The 18,032-nt window shown below is 51.9% G+C and overlaps 2 protein-coding genes across 49 annotated transcripts in view; one reads left to right on the top strand and one right to left on the bottom strand.

The window, feature by feature from the left end:
• Positions 1-17,793, bottom strand: part of PPP6R2 (protein phosphatase 6 regulatory subunit 2) — a 76,799-nt gene extending 59,006 nt beyond the window's left edge. For 42 of the 47 annotated variants that reach the window (XR_014845280.1, XR_014845281.1, XR_014845279.1 and 39 more), the window contains exon 1: positions 17,562-17,793. The gene's annotated coding sequence lies outside the window, so the exon portion shown is untranslated. Of the gene's footprint in view, positions 1-26; positions 139-17,561 lie in introns of all 47 variants that reach the window. The other 5 variants (XM_085024628.1, XM_085024625.1, XM_085024619.1 and 2 more) reach the window with 1 other exon arrangement.
• DENND6B (DENN domain containing 6B) overlaps positions 16,585-18,032 on the top strand; it is a 29,237-nt gene continuing 27,789 nt past the window's right edge. For both annotated transcript variants that reach the window (XM_085025317.1, XM_085025321.1), the window contains exon 1: positions 16,585-16,743. The gene's annotated coding sequence lies outside the window, so the exon portion shown is untranslated. The remainder of the gene's footprint in view (positions 16,744-18,032) is intronic.

The raw sequence follows: 18,032 nt of genomic DNA on the forward strand, positions 1-18,032 counted from the left end.
CAAAAGGTGCTGACCATTGTCCTGACCTGAATCACACACTAGACTGACTCTCCGTGTGACAGCTGTACAGGGCTCCGTATGTGCACTCACTCCTGGGATGGACAGACAGGTGTTTCTAGTTTTTCTATTATAATAGTTCTGCAATGAATAGATTTTTGCATAAGTCACTTCATATTTTTGCCAGCATATCTTTAAGACAGATTCCTAGATATGTGATTCCAGATCCAAAAAATAGAAGCATATAAAAATTTGCAAGATACAGACAAATCCTCTTCCAGAGGCATTTTACAATTCTGCATTCCTACTGCCAAGAAGACAGCCAGCTTCCACACAGCCTTGTCAAAAGAATGTATGGTTCCATTTTTGGATTTCTGCCAATATGTAGGAGAGCCAACCACCCTGGTCTGCTGAGGACTGAAGGGTTTCTGGGGACAGAGGATTTTCCGCGCTAAAACCTGGACAGTACTGGGAAAAATCAGGATGGTCGGCCACTCTACCAATATAATAAATAAGAAACAGTATCGCACTACAGTTTTGTGTTTTGGCCACATCTGAGGCATGTGGAATTTCCTGAGCCCAAGCCACAGCAGTGGCAGTGTTGGATCCTTAACCCCCTGAGCCACCAGGGAACTCCTTTTTTGTATTTTTTATTATAAAAATTTCTAAGCATCTATTCAACTATATAAGAATCATTTTTCCTTCTTTTCCATAAGCTCTTCCTATCTTTTGTCCATTTTTTTTCTAAAAGGTTATTTTATTTTTATCCTCAGTTTCCATGAGTTCTTTTAAACATCAAAAATAAAATCTTGGAATTTCCATGTGGCTCAGCAGTAACGAACCCAACTAGTATCCATGAGGATGTGGGTTCAATCCCTGGCCTGGCACAGTGGGTTAAGGATCCAGTGTTGCTGTGAGCTGTGGTACAGGTTGCAGATGAAGCTTGGACCCCACATTGCTGTGGGTGTGGCGTAGGCCGGCAGCTGCAGCTCTGATTCAGCCCCTAGCCTAGACACTTCCATATGCTGCTGGTGCTGCCCTAAAAAATAAAATAAAATAAAATAAAATTCCTTTGCTGTGACATAAGTTCAACATGTTTTTACATTTGTCATTTGTCTTTTGACTTTGTTTATGGTGATTTCTGCAATGCAGTTTGTAGTTAATGTAATCTATTTTATCCGCTTTCTTTGGCTCCTAGATTCTGAGATGGCAAAGTTTTCCTCACTCCCAGGTTATAAAGAAACCCACCTTGCTGGGCTGGTTTTTTTTTAATTAAAGTATAGTTGAGTTACAATGTTCTGCCAATTTCCGCTGTACAGCAGAAGCACCGTCACACATATGCATACATGCCCTTCCTTAGAGCATCATGTTCCACCCGGAGAAACTGGATATAGTTCCCTGTGCCATACAGCAGGACCCGACTGCATATCCATTCTTTTTTTTTTTTTTTTGTCTTTTTTGTTGTTGTTGCTATTTCTTTTTTTTTTTTTTTTTTTTTGTTGTTGTTGTTGTTGTTGTTGTTGTTGCTATTTCTTGGGCCGCTCCCGCGGCATATGGAGGTTCCCAGGCTAGGGGTCAAATTGGAGCTGTAGCCACCGGCCTACGCCAGAGCCACAGCAACGCGGGATCCGAGCCGCGTCTGCAACCTACACCACAGCTCACGGCAACGCCGGATCGTTAACCCACTGAGCAAGGGCAGGGACCGAACCCGCAACCTCATGGTTCCTAGTCGGATTCGTTAACCACTGCGCCACGACGGGAACTCCTGTTGCTATTTCTTGGTCCGCTCCCGCGGCATATGGAGGTTCCCAGGCTAGGGGTTGAATCGGAGCTGTAGCCACCGGCCTACGCCAGAGCCACAGCAACGCGGGATCCGAGCCGCGTCTGCGACCTACACCACAGCTCACAGCAACGCCGGATCGTTAACCCACTGAGCAAGGGCAGGGACCGAACCCGCAACCTCATGGTTCCTAGTTGGATTCGTTAACCACTGCGCCACGACGGGAACTCCTGCGTATCCATTCTAAATGTAACAGTTTGCATCGATGAACTGGGGTTGTTTTTGTTTTCAGTACTTTCATATAGTTTCATCTTTTACACTGTGATCTGATTTATTTGGAGAAATTATTTTATGACATATATTTGGACTATATGAGAGTTGAGAGAAGAGAGACTAGTATGAAATACCCACCTTCAGATCTGTGATAAACAGGACTGTGCTCTACAATGCCTGCGTCTCCATGACAGGCATACATGCTCCCCTGCAGAATGCGTCCCAGGGGCCCGCCCTTCTGTCCACTAGTTCCTGTCTTGGTTTAAGCATCTTCTACTCAGTCTAACGTATTCATCTGCAGGGAAATACGCCCAAGGGAGGCGATTCTCCCAAAACCAGCAGCTACCCGAGGGAGCAGAGGAAGCCCAGGAAGGAAAAGCAGGTAGGACGAAAAACTGTTTTAACATCAGACGTTACCCACCAGGAAGAGCAATCAGTCTGTCTCATCAGAGAACTGAACCAAAATGTGAAGGAAGAAACTGCTAGACTCGCTGGACAGACTCCCCAGGGTTTAGCAGAGTAAGGATGGCCAGCCCGCCACAGGCCAAAGTTTAGCTTTACAGCTCCTTCTAGGAAAAGGAATGAAAGGTCTGAAATGTATATAAAATGGAGAGATAATGTTAGAAAATCTGGGCTTCCTGTGGATAGTACATTAAAACCATCAGATCACCGCCTGCTCAGTTTTCCTACCTTTAAAAAAAAAAGGTACCTAAATCGAATCACACTGCCAGATGTAACAATCTTTTTGTGGGAAATACGGAAGAAAGGAACAAGTCAGATAACACAAAAGGGGAGTTCCCGCTGTGGCACAATGGGATCAACGGCCTCTTGGGAGCGCTAGGTCGTAGGTTCGATCCCCAGCCTGGCACAGTGTATTAAGGATCCAGCGTTGCCACAGCTGTGGCTTAGGTTGTGACTGGGGCTTGGATCTGATCCGTAGCCTGGGAGCTCCATATGCCTCGGGGTGGCCAAAAATGAAAAATAATAATAATACTGCAAAAGGAAGCAACCAGACAAATCCAGATCTGGGAGCGTTTACAGGACAAATAACCCAATTTCTTCAACAGATCAACGACACAAAGGACGGGGCTGTAACAAGATAAAGATTTAAGAGACATACAACACAGGATACTTAGAGCCTGGCTCAAACCAACCAACTACAGAAGACATTCTTGAGGCAATCAGGGTGAAGTGAGCATGAACTGTGAAATGGCATTATCTGACAATTTCTGGGATTGGCCTTTAAATACACAAGGAAAGAAAGCTTGGGAGGCGGGGAGACAGGTAAAACAGTGGTAACTGTTGAAACTGCATTCCGGGTGGGCAAAGGCTTCTCGCACACCTGTCTCCACCAGCGTGGGTGTGCAGGAAGCATGTGTGGCACCCAGTCCAAGGAGTCTGCCCAAACAAGCCACACTCAGAGTCACGGGTGGTCTCTGACAGGAGGTCACCAAGCCCGAGAAGACCGCTGCCTGTGCTATGCAGACCAGGCTCTGCCAAGCGCCCCAAAGCGTGGCTTGTCCTGGCTGTGGGAGGCCAGGCTCCTCCAGCTTCAGATGGCGCACACCCAAGCAGTCCCTGGAAAGTGGACACTGAAGGCTCTCTAGGACACACCTCCCGAGCTGGCCGAGGCTCCTTGGTGAAGCAGTCCTGGGGGCTTCCCAGACCACCCCCAGGAAACAGGTGGTGGACATGTCAGCCAGCAGAGTGGGAGCTGCTGCCTCTTGACTGTCTAAGCGGACCGTCTAGAGGACTGGGCTGGGCAGCACGTGCTCACCCAACAGGGAACCGCAGCAGGGCAAAGGCTGACCCTCAAGCAAGGATCTCCTCCACCCCCTCCGCCTCCTCCCTCCCTTACTTGCTACGCTGACAACTCCTCCAGAGGCCAGGCCCATGGTCAGGAAACAAAGAACCGACCCAACGAGGGGCCAGTTCCCGCTGCAGCGCAGTGGCTGAGCATCCAACCCACTGCAGTGGCTCAGGGCCACTGACGGGATGTGGTTTGATCCCGGCCGGTGCACTGGGTTAAAGGGTCTGGCGTTGAGGCGTGGGCTGACGTTCCCATTCAGTCCCTGGCCCAGGGAACGTCCACCTGCCACGGAGGACCTTCGAGCTGGGTCAGAAAGAACTCCATTTGACAAGGCTTCAGGACCAGCCCCGCTCTAGCCTACCTCCCCTCGACGGTCACCAGGGGGAACTGGTGCCTCAGCTCAGACTGCGATAACAAACCACCACAGGCTCTGACAGTTCTGGAGGCTGGAAGTCAAGGCCAGAGGGCCAGCAGGGTCGGGTCTGAGGAGAACCCTCTTGCTCCCTCCGTGTCCCCGCACACAGCCTTCCTCAGTGAGCACACGAGAAGGGAGAAACACCTCTCTCTGCCTCGTCTTATTAGGCCGCCAGACCAGGATCCCACCCACATGGCCTCCTGTAACCTCTAACACCTTCTGAAAGCCCATCTCCAAATACAGTCACACTGGGGGTTAGGGCATCAACACATAAACTTTGGGGACACAATTCAGGTCATAGCCCAGGACCCCCAAGAGGGTCTCCTGTGACCATATCAAGAAAGAAGGTGACAAAACCAAAAAGTGGAAGCAAGCCCAATGTCCATCCACAGATGCATGGATAAAGCAAATGCAGTCAACACGCACAGAGGAATACTACTCAGCCTGGAAAAGGAAGGGCCTCCTGACACAACTGTCTGAGGCGACAAGGTGCGTGAGCCCTGCGGCTGGGATGTGGAGCAGAGCTGGCAGGCTCAAGAAGCCACATGCTGCGTGATCCCACCTCTGCGAGATCCCTGGAGGGGTTGACTCAGACAGAAAGTGGGAGGACAGATGCCAGGGGCTGGCGGAGGAGGATGGGGACAGAATTTCATGGGAACAAAGATTCAGTTTGGGAAGATGAGAAAGTTCTGGAGACGATGGTGGAGGTGGTCCCACAAGAGCACGAAGGGACTTAGCGCCGCTGAGCCGTCCACTGAGAAATGATTATGATGATAAATTTCATGTTATATACTTTATTTATTTATTTATTTTGCTTTTTAGGGCCGCACCCACAGTATATGGAGGTTCCCAGGAGTCAAATCGGAGCTACAGCTGCCAGCCTACACCACAGCCACAGCAACACCAGATCCAAGCAGCATCTGCAACCTACACCACAGCACATGGCAACGCCAGATCCTTAACCCACTGAGCAGGACCAGGATTCAAACCTGTGTCCTCATGGATACTAGTTGGGTTCGTTACCACTGAGCCACAACGAGAACTCCTAGAACAAGTTTTTTATTTAGAAACCTCATATAGTTAATACTTTGCTAGCAATTTAAAAATCCATTTCTCTACTAGAGAATAATATATACAAATGTATGGAAACAAATTTGAAATTCTAAAGGAAAACACTTTCGAGCAAAATAAATAAATGAGACCAAGTTGACGGGAAAATGGCAGAGAAAAATTGGACCCAAAACAAGCGCCAATGAGGGTGCTGCTGCATCAGACCCCTCCCTGGCCAGGCGGAAGGGCAGCTGCTAACAGCTGGGCCGGCTGCCCCTCCCCCCGCAGGTTCCCAGCTCCTGACTCTGCAAGTGACCCCTGAGGAAGAACAGCCAAAAACTATGAGTGATGCATGAGGACTGTGGCCGGAGAAAAAGAAAGCACAGCTTAGGTACCCCTCCCCCCAAAAATGGAGCTCCCATTGTGGCTCAGTGGTAACGAACCCAACTAGTATTCATCAGGATGCAGGTTCGATCCCCGGCCTCGATCAGTGGGTCGGGGATCTGGCGGTGCTGTGAACTGCAGTGTAGGTCCCAGATGCTGCTTGGAAGACTGGGAACTTCCATATGCCGCTGGTGTGGCCCTAAGAAGCAAAAAAAAAAAAAAAAAAAAAAAAGCACAGCTTAGGCTAACTCCAGGTGCCAGGAAAGACGAGGCCGGCTTTACTCGAATGTGAGTGTCCTAAACCCGTACACTCTGGAGCAAGAGCCTGTCTCGCTGGGGCAGCAGAGAAGCGCTCGTCCTGACTGCCAGTTCTTCAGTCACATCCCGACGCAAGGACCGCAGTGGGCAGCAGAGGGCAGCAGCTAAGTGGAGGAAAACCAGCAGGAGCCGGACAGTAGGGAGTGAGGCAGCAGCAGAAGCCCACGGGAAGGAGTGGGGACAGGCCCTCTCTGGTCATCTACAGTCCTGGAGCGACACAAGGCAAGGGGATATGTCTGCCAGTTTCTTCAAGGAAAGCCAGAAACTCAGAATTTTTTAAATTTCCAAATCTGCAAATGTGGACAATTAGTTTAATTTTTTTTTTTAATACCATGCGGGCCTATGAAGAACGCTCTGCTAGGGAGCCAGCCAGCCTTCGTGCCCCCTCCCCGGCAGGAGCTGTGAGGATAAGGCAGACCCTCTGTGGTGCCTGGCCCAGGCCTGGCACACAGTAGGACCCATCACCTGGCAGTGGGCTGGAATGTCATCGTCCCAAGAACAGCTCAGTGGCTACACAGGACTGGGGCTTCAAGCTCCTGAGGCAGTGCCTCTCCTCTCAGTGGGGAGTTCAGCCAGCGCCCCCCTCAAAGTCTTGGAAAGGTGATTTCAACACACCTGAGCTCGGGCCCTGGCAAGCCGAGTGGGGTCTTGAGGTAAATTAACGTCGGCTCTAGAACTTGAAGCCAGGTTTTCTTAAGAGCTTCCTCCTGGCTGTTGGGTGCGTTGACGAGCACCTACCACCTGCTCGCCACCCATAATCTCAGCCACTCTCCCTGGTTAAGGGCGTGGCCCGCCGGCACTATGAACACACACCTCCACACTCCAGCCCCTGGCCTTCTCTCCTGGAGACACGGACCGAACAACAAAGAGCCCATCAAGGCAGCAAACCCAACCAGCCACAAGGCCGGGTAAGTTCAGTTTCTGCCACCGAGCCTCTGCCACCTTGAAGCAAGTGTCCACGCCCATGTGATATAAGCAAAAGTGTGACGTAGTGACAGAGACCTGTCATGACGGCCACCACTGGTCTAAGACAGTGGCCAACACCAGACGCTTCCCTGGGGCTCAGGGAGAAAAGGAATCAACAACAGGGAACCAGAGACACCCCACAGCAAGGCCCTGGTGCACACACACCCCAACACAACAGATGAGACAGACGGACAGTGCCCCAACCGCCGGCTCTCAACACTGCACTCCGGGGAGAAGGAGGGCGAAGGGCGGGTGGGGCACACTCCGGGCGGAGACTCTTGAAGGAACAGTAACGGCAGAGCAGACAAGCAGTAAAAAGCACTGCTGAACAGGCAGAAAAGAGCCCAACAAGCAAGAGCCCGGCAGAAAGCCGAGAACAAACAGGACTAAGTCAAGGAACACTGGCTCAACAGTGACACTGACCCCAGAAAAGAAGTAACAGGAGCTGTCACGGGAACCTCACTGCGTGCTGGCACATGAGCCCGGCACAACGCAGTGCAAGAGGCAGTCTGCCAACAACCCTTGTTCACAGGTTAAACTGCAGAGGCCCTGGCACTCTCAGGACCAGCCCAAGGCCACAAGGTTAATTAACATCATCTCTAGACCCTGAAGCCAGGCTGTCTGACAGCGAAGTCCATGTTCTCAACCTCCGTGTGCTACCAGATCCTGGCCCAGGTTCTAGTCAGAGGAGAAGCAGCAGGGATGACTGAGACAGAGGGCACTAACACGCAGGCTCCACCCAGGGCTGGACAGAGCCGAGAAGGACAACCTTCCAAACAGAGCGGTCAGAGGCTTCCACGGTGGGCAGCAAAATATTCTGGAGTTAGGCAGTGGCAACGGTGCACAACCTTGCAAATCAACTAAACCCCAATGAACTGTGCCCTTTATTTATTTAGTCTTTTTAGGTCCGCACCTGGGGCCTATGGAGGTTCCCAGGCCAGGGGTCCGATCAGAGCTACAGCTGCCGGCCTACACCACAACCATAGCAACACCAGATCCAAGCCGTGTCTGCGACCTACACCACAGCTCACGGCAACACCAGATCCTTAACCCACTGAGCGAGGCCAGGGATCAAACCCTCAACCTCATGGTTCCTAGTCGGATTCGTTTCCACTGTGCCACAACAGGAACTCCAAACTGTGCACTTTAAAAGGGTGGATTTCAGAGTTCCCGTCGTGGCTCAGTGGTTAACGAATCCGACTAGGAACCATGAGGTTGCGGGTTCGATCCCTGGCCTCGCTCAGTGAGTTAAGGATCTGGTGTTGCCGTGAGCTGTGGTGTAGGTCAAAGATGCAGCTTAGATCCCGAGTTGCTGTGGCTCTGGCGTAGGCCGGCAGCTACAGCTCCAATTCAATGCTTAGCCTGAGAACCTCCATGTGCCTCAGGTGTGGCCCTAGAAAAGAAAAAATAAAATAAAGTAAAAGGGTGGATTTCATGGTACGTGAATTATATCTTAATGAAAATACGCAGAGTGGGCTGACGGTGGGAGTCCAATTCTTGAAGAGGCCACAGAGGAGATGAGGCCCCATGGAGCCTGATCTCAGCAGGGAAGGCCGAGAGCTGGTACCGACCAGGGGAGAGGCATGCAGGCTGAGCATCCTATCTGCGAGCCTGGGGTCTCTGGTTCCTGGTCAGGCGTCCCAGACCCCACCTCCCAGGCTGGCCCTGAGGGTCAACAGGGGCAAAGCTCCGTACTCGGGCCAGGCCTGCCATGAGCTCCACGCCAGCCACAGGGGAGATGGGGCTCCTACCAGAGCTGTCTGGTCCACTGCCTGGCTCAAGGCTGAGCCCCACCACCTACCAAATGAATCAAGCTTCTTAAACCCTCTGGGTCTCCCCGGCTGTAAAGCGCAGGCACGAGCACACACCTCGCCCCACAGGGTACTGCCACGTTCAAGGCAGCCGTACAAGGAGCTCATTGTGTGCCTGTCAGACACCAAGTGCCCAGAAACAGCGACTAAGTGGCAGTCGGGGAACGGGAGTTTCCATGACGAAATCTGCTCAAGTTTCACTTGACTTGGTTTTTTGGTTTTTTTGGTGTTTGTTTTTTTTTTTTTTTTTTTTTTTTTTGCTTTTTAGGGCCTCACCCACAGCATATGGAGGTTCCCAGGCTAGGAGTCTAATCAGAGCTGGCAGGTTCATTAACCACTGAGCCACAAAGGGAACCCCTTACTTGCTTTATTTTTTTCTTTCTTTTTTTTTTTTTTGGCCGCACTCACAGTATGTGGAAGTTCCTAGGCCAGGGATTAAACCCAGGCCACAACAGCGACCCAAGCCACTGCAGGGACAAGACTGGATCCTTAATCTGCTGAGCCGCAAGAGAACTCTAAGTTTTACTCGCTTTAATTAATGACCACAAACCCCAAGCACACATTAAACACAGACCCAGCAGCCCTCCTTTCTCTCTCCCAGGGCTAGTTTCCCTCTCCTAAGACACTGGGACAAATTCGAGATAGGCACAAACTCCCTACAGCTCCTCATCAAAAAGTGAGGTCTTTTTTTTTTAAAAAAAAAAAAAAAGGGAGTTCCCGTCGTGGCGCAGTGGTTAAAGAATCCGACTAGGAACCATGAGGTTGCGGGTTCAGTCCCTGCCCTTGCTCGGTGGGTTAACGATCCAGCGTTGCCCCAAGCTGTGGTGTAGGCTGCAGATTCGGCTTGGATCCCACGTTGCTGTGGCTCTGGCGTAGGCCAGTGGCTACAGCTCCAATTTGACCCCTAGCCTGGGAACCTCCATATGCCGAGGGAGCAGCCCAAGAAACAGCAAAAAGACAAAAAAAAAAAAAAAAGAAGAAGAAGAAGAAGAAGAAGTCCTCGCAGCAGGTTAAGGATCCAGTGTTGTCTATGTGGCAGCGTGGGTTTGATCCCAGTGCGGGAACTTCCATATGCCGTGGGCATAGCCATTAAAAAAAAAGGGGGGGGGGAGCTGCCGTTGTGGCGCAGTAGAAACAAATCTCACTAGGAACCATGAGCTTTCAGGTTCAATTCCTGGCCTTGCTCAGTGGGTTAAGGATCCGGCATTGCCGTGAGTTATGCTGTGGGTCGCAGATGCAGCTCTGATCCTGCATTGCTGTGGCTGTGGTGTAGGCTAGCAGCTGTGGCTCCAATTCAACCCCTAGCCCAGGAACTTCCATATGCCCTAAAAAGCAAAAAAAAAAAAAAAGAGTAAATGCACAGGTCTGAGAGTTCTGGTTCCAGAAAGGATGGAGTAGCTGCATCTGACTAATCCCCCTGCTGATGCTAATTATAAATTCTGGACAAAATACAAAACCAGCTATTTGATGGTACCGGAGGCCAACTGAAAGCATGCAGAAACTGGAGGGACACAATCGCTGAGAGACACTCCACGAGCTCTACACGTTGAGTGGCTGACCAGAGGCCACTTCCCAGTTCTCAGAGCACAATCTTGCTTAAGCAATCCTACCACAGAAGGAAGGCGAGGTCGGAGTTCAGGGCTACCAGAATGGCTGAAATTGAATGGGAAAATCAAAAAAAGAGCCCCCAAATCCTTGACTAGCTCCTAAACAACACCTGGTGGGACGAGATGCCAAGAAACCAAGCAGAAAAATAAGTCAAACTCAAAGAAACAGCAGAAAAGGCGGGGTAGGGAGTTCCCGTCGTGGCGCAGTGGTTAACGAATCCGACTAGGAACCATGAGGTTGCGGGTTCGGTCCCTGCCCGTGCTCAGTGGGTTAACGATCCGGCGTTGCCGTGAGCTGTGGTGTAGGTTGCAGACGCGGCTCGGATCCCGCGTTGCTGTGGCTCTGGCGTAGGCTGGTGGCTACAGCTCCGATTCAACCCCTAGCCTGGGAACCTCCATATGCCGCGGGAGCGGCCCAAGAAATAGCAACAATAACAACAACAACAACAACAAAAAAGACAAAAGACCAAAAAGAAAAGGCGGGGTATGTGTGTGAACAGGGAGATGTTGGAAAAAGGGAACAAACACTCAGCTATACGATAAACAAGGTGTCAAGCGTGTACGTAAGACACAATATTGATGACAATGTATTGTATCAATTAAGTCAATCTCATCAAATGCACACACGCACGTGTATACAGTGACAGACATGACAGTTGTCTAGATGGGAAGAATCTCTATCAAATCATCACGCTATACTTCAAACATCTTAAAGTTTGGAGTTCTCACTGTAGCACAGAGAGTTAAGGATCTGGCATTATTGTTGCAGAGGCTCAAGTTGCTGCTGTGGTGCAGGTTCAATCCCTGGCCTGGGAACTTCCACATGCTGCAGGTATGGCCAAAAAAAAAAAAAAACACAGAAGAAAAGATGCTGTAAATGATACAATGAAAAGAAAGCAAGACTTTCAAACTACTCAAAGTATCTTAAAATTTAATTTGCCAATTACACCTCAATAAAGCTGGAAAAAAAAGAGTAGAAAACAGCTGTTGTAAGGTGAAAGCTAAGCAAAGATTTCAGCAACTGTCCAGCACGGTGAAGACCAAATCTGAGCTTAAGTTCTGATAAGTTAAAAAGGTTTTCTTTTTTTCTTTTTTGCCTTTTTAGGGCCACACCTGCAGCATATGGAGCTTCCCAGGCTAGGGGTCGAATCAGAGCTACAGCCGCCAGCCTACGCCACAGCCACAGCCACAGCAACGCCAGATCTGAGCCGCGTCTTCAACCTACACCACAGCTCATGGCAACGCCAGATCCTTAACCCACTGAGTGAGGCCAGGAATTGAACCTGCAACCTCATGGTTCCTAGTTGGATTTTTTTCCGCTGCACCACGACAGAAACTCCCTAGAAAGGTTTTCTTTTAAAACTCCAGAAGGGCCATGCCTTACAAGTAAAATCTGTGTTCCAGAATTAAAAGCTATGCCCTAAAAGTTAGTGCAAAACCATAACAGACCCACCCTAGAAAAGCTTTCACAGAATCAAGATGATCTTCCAGTAATTTAACAGCCTCCCCTAGTAAAACAACACTCTTTACAGGAAGATAACTTAAAACAGTCTCTGTAATATACTACCCACAATATTCATTATGCAATAAAAAATTACTACACATGTAAAGCAGAACAATCTTCCCCAAAATCAAGAGAAAAACCAATCTACTGGAAACACAAATGACCATATGTTGGAACTGGAAGATGAGAACTTCAAAAGAGCGATTATAAATATGTTAAAGGATTTTAGGAAAAGAGAACAAGAAATGAACAGGTAGAGAAGATTAGCTGAGAAATGCAAACTTGAAGGCGTTCCTGTCGTGGCGCAGTGGTTAACGAATCCGACTAGGAACCATGAGGTTGCGGGTTCGGTCCCTGCCCTTGCTCAGTGGGTTAACGATCCGGCGTTGCCATGAGCTGTGGTGTAGGTTGCAGACGCGGCTCGGATCCTGCGTTGCTGTGGCTCTGGCGTAGGCCAGTGGCTACAGCTCCGATTTGACCCCTAGCCTGGGAACCTCCATATGCCGCGAGAGCAGCCCGAGAAATGGCAAAAAGACAAAAGAAAAAAAAAAAAAAGAAATGCAAACTTGAAAGAACCAAAAGGAAGTTCTAGAACTGACAAGTACAGTATCTGAAATTAAAATGTTCCTGGATGGAACAAGAAAATGAACACAAAAAGAAAAGCAGTGAACCTAAAAAAAGATGAAAAAAAAAAAAATACACAAATATAAACAAAGATAGAGGAGTTCCCGTGGTGGCTCAGTGGTTAACGAATCCGACTAGGAACCATGAGGTTGCGGGTTCGACCCCTGGCCTTGCTCAGTGGGTTGAGGATCCGGCGTTGCCGTGAGCTGTGGTGTAGGTTGCAGACGCGGCTTGGATCCCGTGTTGCTGTGACTCTGGCGTAGGCTGGTGCCTACAGCTCCGATTCGACCCCTAGCCTGGGAACCTCCATATGCCGCCAGAGCGGCCCAAGAAATGGCAAAAAGACAAAAAAAAAAAAAAAAAAAACAAAGATAGAAAACAGAATTTCAAAATTCCAGCACATTCATAATCTATGAGACAATATCAAACAATCTAAAATAGATATATATTTTTGTTTGTTTTGCTGTTTAAAGCCATACCCTCAGCATATGCAAGTTCCCAGGTGAGGGGTCAAAACGCCAAATCCAAGCTTCATGCCAGCCTACACCACAGCTCACAGCAACACCGGATCCTTAACCCACTGAGAGAGGCCAGGGATGGAACCTGCATCCTCGTGGATACTAGCTGCGTTTGTAACCCAATGAGCCACAAAGGGAACGCTGTAAAAAAGATACACAATTGGAGTTCCAAGAAGAGAGGAAAAAGATTATGAGGCAAAAGAAATATTTAAAAGGCAATGGCCAGGAGTTCCCGTCGTGGTGCAGCGGAAACAAATCTGACTAGGAACCATGAGGTTGCGGGTTTGATCCCTAGTCTTGCTCAGTGGGTTAAGGATCTGGCACTGCCGTGAGCTGTGGTGTAGGTCACACATGCGGCTTGGATCCTGCATGGCTATGGTGTAGGCCGGCAGGCAGCTGTAGCTCTGTTTGGACCCCTAGCCTGGGAACCTTCCATATGCCACAGGTGCAGCCCTAAAAAGCAAAAGTAAAGCAAAACGAAAGGCAATGCCATACTGTATACCACAGGGAACTATATTCAGTCTTTTAGGAAATACCATGTCGGAAGGTAACATAGGAAAAGGAATGTATATATATGTGCAGGACTCACTGTGCTGCACAGCAGAAACTGGGAAAACATCGTAAATCAACCATACTTCAATTTTTTTTTAAATCTACTTGAAAAAAAAATAGGAAAAAAAAAGAGGTAATGGCCAGGAGGTTTCCAAAGTTGATTACATACCTTATAACCCACAGATGCAAACAACTAAGTAAACACAAGAAGGATAAATACGAAAAAATTAAAAAAAAAAACTAGAAAATTATAACCAAATTAGAAAAAATATTTTAGGAGTTCCCGTCGTGGCGCAGTGGTTAACGAATCCGACTAGGAACCATGAGGTTGCGGGTTCGGTCCCTGCCCTTGCTCAGTGGGTTAAGGATCTGGCATTGCCCTGAGCTGTGGTGTAGGTTGCAGACGCGGCTCGGATCCCATGTTGCTGTGGCTCTGGCGTAGGCCGGTGGCTACAGCTCCAATTCGACCCCTAGCCTGGGAACCTCCATATGCCGCGGGAGCGGCCCAAGAAATAGCAAAAAGACAAAAAAAAAAAAGAAAAAATATTTTAATAAAGAACTTATTTAGGTAGTTCCCATTGTGGCTTAGCAGTAACGAACCCCAGTAGTACCCACGAGGAGGCGGGTTCGATCCCTGGCCCCGCTCAGTGGGTTAAGGATCCAGCATCGCCTTGAGCTGTGGTGTAGGTCGCAGACTTGGCTCAGATCCCGCATTGCTGTGGCTCTGGCTGGCAGCTACAGCTCCAGTTCAGTCCCTAGCTTGGGAACGTCCACATGCCATGGGTGGAAGGAGAGAAAGAAAGGAAGAAAGAAAGAAGGAGAGCGAGAGAAAGAGAGAGGAAAGAAGGGAGGAGGAAGGAAGGAAGGAAATTAGGAGCTCCCATTGTGGCTCCGAGAGTTAAGAACACGACATGGTGTATGTAGGTTCAATCTCTGGCCTCACTCAGCAGGTTAAGGATCTGTGGTTGCCAGCTGTGGTGTAGGTCGCAGATGCGGCTCAGATCCGCTGTGGCTGTGGCTGTAGTATAGGCTGGCAGCTACGGCTCCGATTCAGCCCCTAGCCTGGGAACCTCCATATGCCCCAGGTGCAGCCCTGAAAACAAAAAAATTAAATGAAGCACTTTTAAAAGCGGCTGGCCTTGGAGTTCCCACTGTGGTCCGGCCGGCTGAAAATCTGACTGCATGAGTTCCTACTGTGGTGCAACAGGACGCAAAGCATTTCTGGAGCTCGAGGAAGCACAGGTTCAAACCCAGCCCGGCACAGTGAGTTAAAGGATCAGCACTGCCGCAGCCACGGCTCAGATTCAACCCCTGGCCCAGGAACTTCCATATGCGGCAGGCGTGGACATTAAAAAACAAAAAACAAACAAAAATGGAGTTTCCATCCTGGCGCAGCAGAAACAAATCCAGCTAGGAACCATGAGGTTGCAGGTTTGATCCCTGGCCTTGCTCAGTGGGTTAAGGATCCGGCGTTGCTGTGAGCTGTGGTGTAGGTCGAAGATGCGGCTCGGATCCTGCGTGGCTGTGGCTGTGGTGTAGGCCGGCACCTGTAGCTCCAATTTGACCCCTAGCCTGTGAACCTCCATATGCCATTGGTGCGGCCCTAAAAAAAACAAAAAAATAAAATAAAATAAAAAAGTGTTTGATATATAACTAGTTACTGTTATTATTCCAAAAATGTAAGTTAGACAGTATTTTATTTTTTGCTTGTTTACTGTTATTGTTTTTCTTTTCACCACCGCACCTGTGGCACATGGAAATTCCCAGGCTCAGGGTCGAATCTGAGCGGCAGCCACCTATGCCACTGCCACAGCAGCACTGGATCCGAGCCACATGTGCAACCTACACCAAAGCTTACAGCAACTGGATCCTGAACCAACTGAGCAAGGCCAGAGACCAAATCCTGCATCCTCACAAAGACGTCAGGTCCTAAAACCACTAAGCCACAATGGGAACTCCAGCGGAAAAAAAGTAAAACAGTATTTTACAAGCTAGTCTTTTCCTTATCCAACAAAAAGTGGGAGAAGTTTTAGTCAGCCTGGGGTGCCAATCCCAGCTCTACCACCCCCGTTGTATATCCTGGTTTCCTCATCGATAAAACAGGGAAATTATAGTTCCTGTACCCCCAGGTTCCTGCCAGGACTGTGTGCAGTATTCAGTTTAAGCTTTTAACACAGTAGCACCAGAAATGATCCAGGCCTTCTGCCTGTGAGCGTGGAGGAGCCATTCCCAAGGCTCTAAACAGGACCCCTGCTGAGGTCGTGCACCTGCAGCCTGACCGCTCCTCTGGGCTCCAGATTCTTCCGCAAGATTCCTTCCCGCTAACGACCCTCTGACTGTCAGACGTCTCCCGCGCGTTCAGCCAAGAGAAAGCCCGGCTTTCCACCTCCAAACTCCAGCTCCCCGGCACCCCGCCCAGCTTCCCCAGCTCAGATCAGTGCCTCACCTGCTCACGCCTCCCACAGCCTGGAAATCAGCCCGAGGCCCCGGGCCATCGCCGCCCTCTCCCGATCCTCCCGCAGGTCCCACAGCTCCAGCCCAAAGCCTCTCCCTCAGCGGCCTCAAGGTCCAAGGCACACCGCAGCCACTCCCAGCACCTCGGCCCTCACACACGCATCCGTGTCCAGTGCTGACGGCATCCCCAGCTCCGCCTCCAGCCTGGGTCCCTCACAGCGCAAGCCCCTCGGCCTGCAGAGAACAGCGTGACCGGCCAGCCAGCGCGCGACCGGGGCTCCTGTGTGTCTCCTCGGTACCCTGGCCACGTTTCAGCCTCATCCAGGCTCCCGGAGGAGGTCCCCGCGGTCGGGAAGGCTCTGGCCCCCACTCCCCTCGCAGCCAGCTGCTCCCTGCCTTCCAGAGCTCGGCGGACACGCGCTGAGGCCCAAGCAAAGGCCGGGAGGGAGGGAGGGACGTGTAGCAGACACAACTGCGCCTGCGGCGCCGGCACAGGCCCCGAGGGGCCGAGGGCGGGGGGCAGAGGCCGGGGGCAGGGCCGGAGGTGGCAAGAGGAACAGGCGGGCAAAGGCCACAAGGACAAGACGGGGGTCCAGGAGCCAAGCAGTGACCTGCAGGAATTAAGAGAAGGGACAGACTGGCGGTGACAGGGCAGTGGCCCTGGCAGCAGAGTGGGAGAGGTCAGTAACAAGTCCGGGGACCCTGCGGGGCGGCGGCTGCAGGAACCCAAGGCGGGGTGGCGGGGAGACCTCGGTGACAGGGGGGAGGCCCCTCGAGAGGAAGGTGACAGGTGGGAGGGAAGCCATGAGGGGATGGCGGGGGGAAGGGGCAGTGACAGAAGGAGCGAGGAGGTGCCTGGAGACACATGGAGCCCTCGTGGTGACGGAAAGAGGGACAACACCGCGAAAGAGCCAGCGAGTGGATAAGGGGACGGGCGACAGTGGGCGCGGGGGGAGGGTCCCCATCGGCAGGCAGGAGACCGGCCGTGGAGGGCACTGCGGGGTGGCACTGACAGGCGGGCAGGGTCCCCACCCGATCGCGAGGAAGGGGTGGGGCACTGACCATCTCCGGACTGACCTGGCCTGGCAAGGGGGCGTCGCTCACGGGTGGACCGACGGGGGCACTGACAGCTCAAGGGGGAGGAAGGACACGAATGGAGACGGAGGCGGGCCCGTGGGGGCCCCGACTGGGAGGGCACCACAGGTGGGGAGTGGGGACCGCCTTGGGGACCCTGGGAGGGGCGAGAAGGGGCAGGAGAGCACTGACGGGGGACGCGGATGCGACACTGCCCTGCGGACACTGCACTGACGGGACGGGTCCTGCCACGGGGCGCACCGACGAGCGGGTGGGCACCGCGGGGACAGCCACCGCACGGCGCGGACACCGACGGGCGGGCGCCGCCCGAGGGCCAGCGGCCAGCGGGGTGGACGCTGACAGCGTGGCAGGGGCCGCGGGCCCGGCGGAAGCGGCGCCGGCTCTGAGGGGCGGCCGCACTCACCTGCCCCGCGGGCCGGGCGTCGCGGCGGCTCCTCGGAGGCCCGGGTGGAGGCCAGGGCGCGGGCGGAGGCGAAGCCCGGGCGGCCTGGGGCGGGCCGCACGCACATGGGCCCGGCCGAGCGAGGCGCCCACGGACACGGCGCCCACGGACACTGCGCGGCCGGCCGGCGCCTCGGGACCGGCTCGGGCCGCGAGCAGCACTCGGGTCGCTCCAAAATGGCGGCAGCGAGGCCCGGGCGCGCGCGGGCGCGCGGAGGGCGGGGCCTCATCTGGGGGCGCGCACGCTAGCGCCGGGGCGGGGCCGGGGCGGGGCCGGCGCGGGGACCGCGCGGGGCGGGGCCTGCGCTGCATCCCTCTCTCCGCCTGCCGAGGTGTTGCGAGGTTTCTGTAACTTTCGGTGGAGTGATGCCTTTGCAGTGATACATTTTCTTTTCTTTTTTTTTTTTTTGGTCTTTTTCCCTTTTCCAGGGCC

This window comes from Sus scrofa, chromosome 5 (genome assembly GCF_054392235.1).
Source record: "Sus scrofa isolate SSC_HxYL_T2T_F1_AM1 chromosome 5, Sscrofa_HxYL_maternal_Yorkshire_Landrace_v2.0, whole genome shotgun sequence".
In the NCBI taxonomy this organism is placed as follows: domain Eukaryota; kingdom Metazoa; phylum Chordata; class Mammalia; order Artiodactyla; family Suidae; genus Sus; species Sus scrofa.